Consider the following 13,601-nt stretch of genomic DNA (forward strand, 5'->3'; position numbering starts at 1 on the left):
GTTAACATGTGTTGACTTCATTCAAGAGTGTTTCTCATATTTGTAACACAGAGATGAGCTTTATCAAACTTCAGATATAATTCTTCCATAGTTCACAAAGTCTCGGTCTATTTGTGCCTCAGAGATCTACTCCAAGTACTTCAGATTCTAGTGATAATCTGGGTTTCTTTCTCAGAGTTTTGTTTCCTTCTAAATAGCATGGCTTCATGGTGAAATTCATCCTTCTTAAATGTATGAAAATAAGTCTCATGGTTGTTGCACATACTTATCATAATTGTCATAGAGGTGTTGTCATCGTTGAAAATCATGAGAACACTTCACAATCCATCATTGTCATATACTATAGTTGTACATCATAGGTATGAGGACATTCTATCATACATCCATATTACTGTCATCTATAGGGTGTCACTCCCATACATAGTTACTGCCATAACACAGGTCATTATTATCATTTCAATGGTCATAGCCATACAACTTCCATAGATCGTATTCCTCACTACACAAAAATAATGATAATATAAGATCACAAATTAGGGTTGATAACTTTGCATGTCTTCTCATAAGTTCACTCCCATATTAGGTCACAGTCATATGTGGGTTATTGTCATGTCAAGGTTATTGTCAATTACTGTCACAAATGTGTTTTCATATATATATTAGTCATATGAATACCACTGCCAAGTCATTGTTGTCATCATCAATACTGTCATCTAGAGTATTTTCTCAGATATATAAATCATAGTCTCATTGTCATTATCTCATTATCATACAAATATATGTAAACATTACTATTAGGTAACTGGGTCACTGTCAAGTCTCCAAGTCACTGTCATCGTGGCACATAGATATGTGATCCTCTAAGACATGTGAGCCGCGTGAATAAAATGTGAGCCATAGCAGAGAAAGCGTGCAACTGGATTGCGTACCATAGAAAACGCTAGGCATACCAAATGTGAGCCACCATAGAGATGTAATACGAGTTACAAAGAAATAAATACGAGCCCAAAGAGAACTAATATAAGTCACAGTGAAGTAACACAAGCCATAGTAAGGTGTGCGAGCCACTCAACAGAAATACGAGTCGCTCAACAGTGTTGGAAAACGCAATATCGCAACTATTTTATTTAGATTTTCCTTAACCTTTATAATTGCTTGTGAAGTTCTTTATCTTCTTGTGTTTTCTTTATTAGTTATTCTTCATCAAACAATTATCAAGAAAAAAATAGTAAAGAGAGTAGACACAAAAATTAGGCTCCAAGCCAAGGCAAAACCCCTCCAAGGGGAAAACCCAGAAAATATCTTCTCTTCTTATAGAATCTGCTTCAAATGAGATGACAAAGACCCAAACCCTAGACCAAGTCGTCCTCCAAGTACAAAGTCAGCCCTCCAAGAAGCCCTTCCAATAAGATCAGATTAACAAGGCTCAATCCTGCATCAATCAGCTTCCAACTACAACTTTGATCCCCAGCTTCGACCCTACAACTTCGATCTTGATGCCGCTACAGAAACCCTAAGAAAGTTCTTCAAGAGACCCTCCTTTGAGCAAGACAATGTCTTCTAAGGTCAATGAGGTCAAATCATAATATTTGCCCTTCCAGCAACTCAATCCTGCAACTTGATCTCCTGCAATTTCGACATTCCTTAAAGTTGCAAAAACCCTAATTCTTCACATGTGTGAGAGAGATAGAGCCCAAAAACAACTTTCTTGCTTTTTCTTGGATTCTCCTTGCCTTCTAGACCTTCAATCTTCCTTTCTTCTTGCTTCCCAGCTTCAAATTGAACTTATTCTTGAGAGATTGAACTTATGTGTGTGAGTATGTCAAATGAGGTCAAAGTTGCCTATATTTATAGCCTTTCCAAGGGGTAGAATTCCCTCCTTTAGGCCGACTTGTAGCTGCCAGGGCCAACTTGTACTTTAGAGGTTTCCAGGACTTTCTAGACTCAAAATAAATTCTTTTACAAGGTACATCTTGCCCGAAGAGTCTTATAATCACTATGTTGACTCTCTTGACTCATGACAATAGATCTTATGTCTTAACAAACCCTAAAAGCATGAAGAACATGCTTTTACCTAGAAGACCATCAATAAGAAGCATGAAACCCATGCTTTAAAATAATAATTTCCCTTTCTTCTTTTGTTTGTTACATAAGATATAAATATTGAAATCAGCACAACAACAATTACAAAGACCAAAACTAGTTACATTTCCAACACTCCCTCTTAACTAGGGAGGTATTCATAATTGTACAACGAGTACAACATCATTCTCAAACTGAAGCATTCTCATAAGAAGAGTCGGATGGATAAGCCAACTGTAAGCATCAACATTATAATCAGCAATGTCTTTGAGGCCTAACTAGACGATCTCAACTTCATTCGAAAGCATTATGTGTAGGAAAATGTAACTAGGTTCAGTTTTCATTAAATGTATTTGAGTCATCTTGTAATGTACTTGTCAAAAGAATAAAGAAAATAATTTTTATTATTATTATTATGACTTATTAAAGCATGGGTTTCATGCTTGGGTCATCATGTTTTAGGTCAAAGTCCCCATTGAGGACTTTTAGGATTTATTCTGAGTTAATAGAGTCATTGTACTTTTAAAGAGACCCTTCTTGGGCTTTTGAATCATGTAAAAAGGTTAAGTATTGAGTCAAATATGAATTATGTTGCCTCCACACCAAGTCGGCCTTAAGATGATCAAGTCGGCCTCAAAGAGGGCTATTCGACCTCACCAAAGGACTATAAATGAAGCAGTTTGAATTCCATTTGAAGCACTCACTCAACAAGCTAGTTCAATATCTCTTGAAGCTGGAAAAAGTGTGAAATAGAGGAACGAAGAAAAGGAAGTGCGAGTTTGATCTAGGAGAAAGGTGGAAGATCAAATTTTCGGTGCATCTATCTCTCTCTCTCGTGCCCTGGTTTAGAAGATCAAAGTTCTCTTTTTGATGTCGTAGCCAGTTGCCGCATGTTGTTGCTGCCAGATCAAAGTATCGGTCGAAGTTGTTGGTGTTGGGTGTTACTGCCACAGGAAGTTGTATTGGGTCAAGATCGAAGTTTCTATGTGAAGATTGAAGTCTTTCAGTGAAGATCGAAGTCTTCAAAGCAAGGTCGAAGTTGATGGGTTGAAGAAAGTGTTGTCACTGTTGTTGCTGCTGTTGCTACCAAGTGAAGTAGGATCATCTGCAAGAGAATAAGAAAGCTGACTTGGTGTGGAGAAAAGTTTGTGTCAAGGTCTAGATTCTTGGAATATCTCCGGAAAACTATTGAAGGAAGAATTACTGATTGGGTTTTCCCCTAGAGAAGGGTTTTGCCCTAGCTGTGAGCCTATATCTAGTGTCCATTGTGTTATGTGCTATTGCTTTGGTAATTGCTTGATGAACTAAAAGAAGAAGATATAAAGAAACCTAATAAGAAGTCAAGAACATTGTTGTAGCTCATTTTTGCCAGCTAGAAAGAACAAAATCCCTTTTAAATAAAGCCATGAAATGTTTGAAGTAAAAAGACACATAATTGCCCCAAAAGAGAAGTATGAAGCATGTGATTTGAATGTCATTACACTAGGGACAAAATTTATGAATTTATGGCCACATTAGCTATTGCTCTGCAGTATTACATACATCTCAGATTAAGCAATGATCCTGGATGGTGGAATATAAAGGTGATACTTTCAGATTCATATGTTGTTGGGATAGAGAGTTCTATACCCAAAAACCATATCAGTTCCTCACTGTTTGGACTTTGCGAGAATACTTAGACTATGACTTGAGGATACCAAATCCTCCATTTCAGATAGACTTTGAATGGCTTGTTGATGATTTTATCTTTATTTGTTTCTTCGTTAGCAATGATTTCCTACCACACATGTCTACATTGGAAATCCGCGAGGGGGCAATTAACTTGTTGATGGTTGTGTACAAGAAAGAGTTCAAGGCAATGGGTGGTTATTTGACATATTCAGGAGAGGCAATTTGGAAGCAAGTGGAGCATTTTATTCAAGCTATTGGGTCCTATGAGGATAAAATATTTCAAAAGTGGGCTCGCCTACATCAACACCAAATGGAGAGAGTCAAGCACGAGAAGGCTCAAACAAGGAATGGCGATAATATGGATCCCAAAATCAATTATGAATTCTTAGTTCCAATGATGCCTTATCACAAGGCACGTTTAGCTTATGGTCCTCAATTATCACCATATTAGGTGGAGCAATCAAATAGTGGTAAGTTGGCTGCTCGGACTACCCGTCGGGTAAATCACCGGGTTAATGCAACTACGCTAACACAGGTTAGTGAACAGCACAACAGTGTTGCTGCAACCATTGTTAGAGCTTAAAAGAAGGTTGATGCAGAATCAAAAGAGAGTCTACAAAACTTCTAGAAAGTATTTCATTCTGGTTTTGTTGATGACATTCCAAATTTTTCCATGATTAATAATGAGCCAGCATTATCATATTGATAAAAAACTAGCAGGAGTCCTCAAGTGTCGAATTTTAAATGCATTTCCTGAGCAAACAGAGAAAAATTTCAAAAATACGCAATCTAGTTTTTTTGCAGAATATCCCCAATTGACTTCCACGCAGACAATTTCCAAAAATTGGGATTGTTTTAAGAGACTTCACTAATTCTTTAAAGGCCAGTTTTTCCATAACCACCCCGCAAAACTGGGAATGACTCATTTATGTTGAAATTCGATTTGTATAATGACAATAATGGCATTAGGGGCACCTCCTTCTCAAGTGCAGGTAATAGCAGCGAGGTTCTTGGAATAATTCTAGTGGAGGATATCAAAAAAAATGAGGTTTTTAATACATATGGTACCTTAAGTAATGCTACTTTGCTACACAATGCACTCAAATGCATCAATCTCTCATATTGCCACAAAGTAAAAGAGATGCAGTGTTAGATAGTGATCCATGCAGTGAATGTAAGTGAGTGAATGTCAACAACAAATCTTTTTAGCTATTATGGATTTGGGAGATGCACAACAACATAACGTATATGTAAGGTTCATGGCGCTCATGGAAATTGGACCTCTTATGCTTGATGGACTGGTAAAATATCAAGCAATTCAACTGGGTGTTAAAAGCATTACTAAATCGGCGTTGGAGATAATTGAGCAGAGCTTGCAGGAGTAAAGTAGGCCAGAGAAAGAAAATGAATCATAGCATGCAAAGATAAAGGGGTTCGACTTCTCATCAAGAGGCGTTGACGATGGTTGGGGAAGACTCCTCAGAAGGACTAAAAACTTCAAATGCATTCGAATAGGAATTGTTTTTATATACTACTTACAAGTGTAAAACACAATCCACGGTTCATGGCATTCCAGCGTAGATCCAAGGGGATCCCGAGAGGTCAAAGTATGCGAATGATAAGATGAGGAGTGTTCTCGGAAGTGACTTAGTCAAAACCACTCATCAAATAATTGACGATCCAAAATCTTTGCGGCATCACCTCTCATCATTTCCGGAAACCACTAAAGGTGGTCCCGTAGGCGATTTAATCATTTCTAGAAACCATGTGATTTTTAATGGGGCTCCGCACATATTTTGTCTTAATTTAAAAGCCCAATATTTTAATATTTGTATTGTAAATTTTTAAGGGTCAAAGTTTTGTTTTAAAAACAGATTATATTTAATATTATATATATAATAAAATATATATAATATTAAAATGATATTTTTTTCAAAAACCTTTTCTTTTATAGCAAGAAATAGTGCCCGAAACTATTTCAAAAAGACAGTTAGTCAATTAGGCTGGGAGGGGAATAAAAGTTGAAAATCAAGATATTGTAAAGGAATTTTGGACCTCAGAAGCAAACACAATATTGTACTTTCACTTTTCATGTGTTGATGAATAAAGTTTTCACAGTGATTCCAAAATTTGTTGGGTATGATAAGTCTTTCCTGTTTCATCTTATGTTAATTTTTCTTCTTAGAAAAGAGTAATGAAGTTGTTGGGCTTTGATTTTACAGTGTTGTGAGTTTGAGTTTCTATAAATTAAAGTTAAAAACCCTTAATGATGTGCTCCTCTTTTCTAAATTTCATTACATGCTAATCATATTTCTTCTAAAGTTGAAGATAAAATATTTTGTGCAAGGCAGCCTATTATCTAAAACTTTCCACCATCACTTCTTTCTTCTCTTTCTTCATTTGCATTCAACATCAGAAGGCCACTTTGGAAACATTGTTCACATATGGAAAGTTAAAAGGTTTTAATCAAATTTCTAGGGTTTTATGAAATGATGGGACAATCAATTAATCCTTTTACAGTTCAAAATAAATGTCTTGGGCATTGATCTCCTTTCAGCCAGAAATTGTCTCCGAAGGTACAACAAACATCACAAGTAATTATCAAGTATAAGAAAATCCTTCTACCTTTCTGATTTTCGAACATTATGCTGGGAGGCTTTACATGAGATACCGCACTACCTCTAAGGCACATTCCCTATTCAGATGTTCACCAGGTATGTCCTTTTAGGACTATTCTTATCTTGGATTTTCAATCCTCAATTCTCAAAGAATATCGGTCATCTTCGACCACTTTTATCTTGGATACATGTCTTATCCTCAAAGAGTGTCGGTACCTTTCCTTTCTTGGATGATCTATCCTCAAGGAAACCACAGATGCTTATCCAATCCTCCACCATTCTCTCTCCATGGCCTTCACTTAGACTGACACATGAAGAAGAAAATGCACATGTGATGTTTTATCATCACTCCCCCTCAACCACAGAGGATATCCCCATTCCCTCTTGATTAGGGAATAGATCCTTGCTCCTCTTCAAGGAGACTCGTTTACTCCCTCTCAAATCTGGAGGAAATCTCGGGCTTCTTTTCAATTTGAGAAGTCATAGCCACAAGCTCTCTAGCTTGTTTCATAAGAGTATCAACCACCTGTTCTTTATGGAGATAGCTGCATGGCTCCCTCTTTCCTTCGTATCTCATTATGTTGAGCTTTCTTCTTTTCTAGGTATCTTGGAGCCATCTTCTTCCTTCAATCTTGTTACAGGGTTCATGTCATCAATCTTGTACATCACTTTCATCTTTTCATCATCAATGAAGGCATTATATTGAGCCTTACCAAACTTCAAGCTAATCATAGCTTCCTCATGAAAGTGATCTCCTTTGTATGAGCTTGAACTTCAGGTTATCTTCTCGCACTGCTACCTTTTAATCCCAAGATGAAAACATCTTGACTTCATAATTACCAAAATCATATGTTGAGCTTGCCTCAACATTCATCATATATTCCTGCAATATCCTTCCAGGTAGCAAAACAATATGTTAACCAGATAACCAATAACAAAAATATTAGACTTACCTCATCATGATGGCTTTCTCATCAAAACATCAACATCCTCATGGTCCATCTCCACAAGAATCTTCCTTCATGCATCAGAGTGCCCAAGGATCGAACTTGATTACCAAGTTATAATTTTCTTTCAGACACTATACTAGATGTTGATCACTATTCTATATAATCTAGGGAGAAAGTCTTGATCTTTTATTCATTCTAGAGTAAGTCAAATCCTTTTAAGCATCATATAACCATAAGGAAGATTTACTAGGCATATTTCATGACCAAATTCTTTTACAAGATTCTTGTACATATGAATCCTATCCAAGAGAAGAGTTACCTCAAATATGCATTCCTATGCTTTCATACAATGATCTAGTTATTAGACCTTAAATGAGGCTGCATCTTATACTTAAAGAGAAATAGTTCTCTTTGCATAAAAGATTGCAACCTAACCAACTACATTCCTTCATCCTTCAGGAGTATTGTTTCCATACTATATGGAATATATACTAACCTTGTCATAATGCTTCTCCCAAGAACCTTCCAAAATGATGGTTCTTGTTGGATCTTGATGATCTAACTTAGCAAAATGACTACCTCTAACATGATGTTAGATAATGCTTGGATGAACAATATGCAAAATGTTCCCAAACTTCTCACTCTTGAAAGACTACATGATTCCTACTCAAGCAACTTAAAGTAGACACTACTGTCACATGCTTCTATTTATGGTGCCATGCATTTTCAAAAACAAGACTCTTCTAGAGTAAATAACAATGCATGTTATTCTAAATGAAGGAAACACAAACTTCATAAATAACTTGGCAAAGAGGATGCCTTTTTCAATAGTAAAGATCTTTAATATCTTCTCTCTTCGGCATCTTCTCAGGTTCTCCCTTTTCTTCAGCTATGTGAGTTTCATTTCTTTCCTTTCTTTTGTTGTTTGACTTGATTGGACAATCCCTTTTAAAGTGTCCATATTCATTGCATCCAAAGGATTGAACCTTGGACATATCTTGCTTCTTCTTGGACTCTCCAAACTTTCCCTTCTTCAGCTTCTTAGTTCAAGCAATGAAGGCTTGAGATTGTTCATGTCATTCAGTGTCATCCTTTGCCTTGATCTCGGTCTCTTCCAAGATGCATTGAGCCCACAACTCATTAAAAGGAGTTGTATCTTTCTTAGAGTAGATGCTAGTTGCAAAACTGGTCCATTTTGGTGGCAAAGCATTTAGTACACGGATGGTTATTTTCAAGTCATAAATTGTCTCCCCAAGCCCATGCAATTGATCTCTTATTTGCGAAATCTTCATCAGATAGGAGGCCATGTCTTCATCCTTTGATTTCCTTATTCTATATAGTTGGTTTCTCAAGGAAATCTTTTGACCTGATGTACTTATAGAGTACAACTTTACTAGCTTATCATACATATCCTTAGAAGTCATCAAATCAGCAACAAAGGAAACAAGATGAACCTTGATAGATTCGGCAATAATCCTTTGTGGCCTTACTTCTCCCTTCTTGTACTTTGCCAATTGTTGAGTCTTTTCTTTGTTAGGTCCAGCAACTTCCCCAACAACTTATTCCATTACTTCATGTTCTGTAAGTGCCACGTCAATCATTTTCTTCCATGCTAGCCAACGAGCTTATTGCTTTCCTTGCAGAAAGGACCCATATGACCTATAGATTCAGACATAGAGTAACAAAATAATAGTTACTTGTCAACCAAGAGTCTTCTCTTCTTTGATGATGTCTCCAACTATCTTAATGCTTTCAAGATCTTCAAAGAGACTTCAATGATGTCTCAGAAGAATGTCTTCTACGATACCTTTAGCAAAAGCTTCTCGATGCTTCTTCTTCTTCAAGATGATGCACTAGAGAATATTCAAGTGAGAGCTTGAACCTTCTTGAGATGATGAGGTCATCTTCTTCTTTCATTGTGTCCTTTTTGCAAATGATTCACCTTGACAAGCAAACCCTTCTTTGTGTCCTTCCAATTGCCTCCTTGTTAAAATTTGGCAGCTCAGGGATGAATTTCTCGTAGAAGAAATCATATCTAGTTACTTGTCAACCAAGAGTCTTCTCTTCTTTGATGATGTCTCCAACTATCTTAATGCTTTCAAGATCTTCAAAGAGACTTCAATGATGTCCCAAAAGAATGTCTTCTAGGATACCTTTCGCAAAAGCTTCTCGATGCTTCTTCTTCTTCTTCAAGATGATGCACTAGAGAATATTCAAATGAGAGCTTGAACCTTCTTGAGATGATGAGGTCTTCTTCTTTTTCATTGTGTCCTTTTTACAAATGATTCACCTTGACAAGCAAACCCTTCTTTGTGTCCTTCCAGTTGCCTCCTTGTTAAAATTTGGCAGCTCAGGGATGAATTTCTTGTAGAAGAAATCATATCTTTCAGTTTTGTTTGAACCGCCTATATTACAATTTCATTTCTGACAATTCTAATATGATTTTCTAAAAATAGCAAGTCACATCTCAATTTGGAAGTGAATTTCCAAAAATAGAAAATCATGTCTAAATGATCAAGGATGATCTCGACATATGAATCCACTTTAAAATCAAATCAATCATGATTATAAAAGTCAAGAATTAATGTTTTATCCTTATTAGTATTATTATTATTATTATACTATTATCTATAAAATAGTCTGAAGTCATTCACCTTTAATGGATTAATAAAAGCGAACTCTCAATAGTTTCATGGAATAAGTCAATTAAATTGAGAATCTCTTACTTGAAAATCGACCCTCTCTCTTGGAATAAAATAGTAACTCCACAGTTAAGAGAATGTAACTCTCCCTCACTAATTCGATGTATGGCAAAAGTGTAACTCCTCCTCATTAAATGCACTTGTAACTCCCTCACTCAATTCGATTTGTAACTCTCACTAAATATTCTCTCATGTCTAAGTGTAAATCTCTCTCTCCCTAATTCAAATTGTAACTCGTCAAGACAAGCGTACCTATCTCTCTATTCTTGGGATGAGTTACACTTCTCCTCAAGTAACTTCTCCCTCATGGAATTCGATTCTCCTATTGTTGGCTCAAGGCATGAATTCATTTTGTAACTCCTCTCCATTCTCATCCATTTAAGCAAGGCAAGAGAGAGTTGCGAGTAGCATGTTCATTGTGAAGAAGGAGATCAAGTGTTAAGTGTGTGTAAGAGAAGTATGAGAGCAAGTGAAGAGCAAGAGCAAGGGAAGAGCTGGAACAAGTGTGAAGGACAAGATCTGATTAAGAGAAGGAGGAGATCTTCAAGCAAAGAGCAAGAGCACTTTAGCTGCAAGTTGATCAGACATTGGTGACTTTATCATACTCTCTCTCTCTTTGTACCCTACTAAACAATTGAAAAAAGCTAATAGAAGAAGAATCATTTGTGTTTTCCCCCTTGAGAGGTTTTGCTTTGGTCATTGGACGTAAATCTCAGTACCTCATATTTATGCTTGGTTGTCTTCATATGATCCTTAAGTTTATGTTCTATCTACAATTGTTGATCTGAAAAGTTTTGAAGAATAAATTTGCATTCTAAGTAATTGTAACAACACAGTACATTCAGTTTTCTGCAAAGTACATTCACCTTTCTGCAAAGTACATTTAGTTTTTTGCATAGAACTTTCAAGTTTCTACAAAGAATTTTTAAGTGTTTGCATAGAGCTTTCAGATTTTTAACACTTCCCTTGTTCACCTTAGCTCTGATACCATGTTGGAAAATGCAATATGGCAACTATTATATTCAGATTTTCCTTAACCTTAATAATTGTTTGTGAACTTATTTATCTTCTTGTGTTTTCTTTATTAGTTCTTATTCATCAAACAATTATCAAGAACAAAATAATAAAGACAGTGAACAAAGAAATTAGGCTCCAAGCCAGGGAAAAACACCTCCAAAGGGAAAACCCAGAAAATCTCCTCTTCTTATAGAATATGCTTCAAATGAGACAACAAAGAACCAAACCCTAGACCAAGTCCTCCACCAAGTACGAAGTCAACCCTCCAAAAAGCCCTTCCAATAGGATCATATTAACAAGGCTCAATCCTGCATCAGCGAGCGTTCGGCTACAACTTCTATCCCCAACTTCGACCCTGCAACTTTGATCCTAATGTTGCTGCAAAAACCCTAAGACAGTTCTTCAAGAGATCCCCCTTTGAGCAAGACAATGTCTTCCAAGGTCAATGAGGTCAAATCAGAATATCTATTCTTCCAGCAACTCGATCCTGCAACTTGATCTCCTGCAATTCAGACCGCAATTGCGGCCTTCCTTGAAGTTGCAGAAACCTTAATCTTCACACGTGTGAGAGAGATAGAGCTCAAAAACAATTTTCTTTCTTCTTCTTGGATTCTCCTTGCCTTCTAGACCTTCGCTCTTCCTTTCTTCTTGCTTCCCAGCTTCAAATCGAACTTCTTCTTGAGAGATCGAACTTATGTGTGTGAGTGTGTCAAATGAGGTTGAAGTTGCTTGTATTTATAGCCTTTCCAAAGGGTCGAATTCCCTCTTTAGGCTAACTTGTAGCTACCAAGGCCAACTTGTACTTTGGAGGTTTCCAGGACTTTCTAGACTCAAAATAAATTCTTTTACAAGGTACATCTTGCTCGAAAGGGTCTTATAATCACAATGTTGACTCTCTTGATTCATGACAATAGATCATATGTCTTAACGAACCCTAGGAGCATGAAAAACATGCTTTTACCTAGAAGACCATCAATAAGAAGCATGAAACCCATGCTTTAAAGTAATAATTTATCTTTCTTCTTTTGTTTGTTACATAAGATATACATATTGAAATGAGTACAATAACAATTAGGAAGACCGAAACTAGTTACATTTCCAACAAACAGAAATGCGAGCCACTGTACTTAGACGCGAGCTACAGATAAGAGTAATGCAAGCCACTGTAGAAAGGATGCGAGCCTCAAGGAATATACAAGCCACTGTAGAAAGCACACAAGCTACTCGGAAAGGATGTGAGCCTCAGGAATATACGAGCTACTCAAAAATTAGAATGTGAGCCAGAGCAAAAATGCGAGCTAATAGATAATATAAGTTTCAGACCTCGAATCTTAGACATGATAATTGCTACAACGAAGATGAGTCTTCTTCAAAAATGCCAACAAAATGTGATCTTCAAACTGCCATCCATTAACCTTAGCTCTGATACCATGTTGAGAAACCAAAGAGCTGGCAATTAGGATTGATTTCTCTTTATTTGATAATTGCTTGTGAATATTTTGTTGGCTTCTTATTCCTTATTATGTTCTTCATCAAACATTTATCAAAACATAAAACATGAAGATCACAAGAGACAAAGAACACAAAGATATAGGCTCCAAGCCAAGGCAAAACCCCACAAGGGGGGAAACCCAACCAACTTCTCTTCTTATTGAATCAGATCAAAGTGAGAAATCCAATACCCAAGAATTCAACCTCCAAGATGCCAAGTCAAGCCCTCCAAATTCTTAGTCACAATAAACTTGCTTTTATCTCAAAACATTTGTTATCTTAGAACATCTACTATAGATAACTCACAATTATCTGAGACATCTGCCACAGAGAACATCACATCATCACTCAACAAGTTCGATATGATCTGAAAATCACAGCAAGACTTCACATGTGCGAACGAAGAGGGAGAATTATGTTCTAACCAGCATTGACTTTCTATTTTGGACTACGTTGACCAGCATTGAATTTCTTTGACTTGGGTTATTATTCTATTGTTTGACTGAACAGTTTTGGAGGCCGAATATTCTGTGGCATCTTTGACTATGGTTAACCGCAATATCATCTTTGTTTCTGGTCCATTGACTAGGGTTTGGCCACAGGTCAACCCTGTGATTTTCTCTCTCCTTTGATTGTGAATTTCTATTGTTGGTTTGGCTGAATTTTGGTTGAGGAAGGAAGGTCGAATATTCTCTATGTTGACTGAATCTTTGGCACTATTTTCTAGGCGTTGACCACAGGGTTGACTGAGATTTGACTGCAAGTTTGACTAAGGTATTTGACCGAGAGTTGCAGGAGGTTGACCAAACTTCCACAGGTCGAAATTTCGCCCTCTATTGCAGGATGTTATCTTTGACCAAAGTTGACTTTTCTCTCTCTCATTGGATTGGTTTTGACTTCGTTGACTTAGATAGTCAAACCTTTGACTTTGATAGTCAAACCTTTGACTTTGATTGCTTTATGGATGTACTATTGGAGTATGTATCTCGTGTTGGACATTGATTGACTAAGAAGAAGAAATCGCGATCGGGATTTAATCGGCGCCGGGAAAAAAGCGGAAAAAATCGTTA

At 36.7% G+C, this 13,601-nt stretch overlaps 1 protein-coding gene across 2 annotated transcripts in view; it reads right to left on the minus strand.

Moving 5' to 3' along the window:
• The window catches only part of LOC149192623 (exonuclease V, chloroplastic-like), a 210,594-nt gene that overhangs the window by 84,643 nt on the left and 112,350 nt on the right, over window positions 1-13,601 (minus strand). The window lies entirely within an intron of this gene.

Source organism: Pinus tabuliformis, chromosome 2_2 (assembly GCF_031772625.1).
Source record: "Pinus tabuliformis cultivar Carrire ecotype Pingquan chromosome 2_2, CPIR1, whole genome shotgun sequence".
Classification (NCBI taxonomy): Eukaryota; Viridiplantae; Streptophyta; class Pinopsida; order Pinales; family Pinaceae; genus Pinus; species Pinus tabuliformis.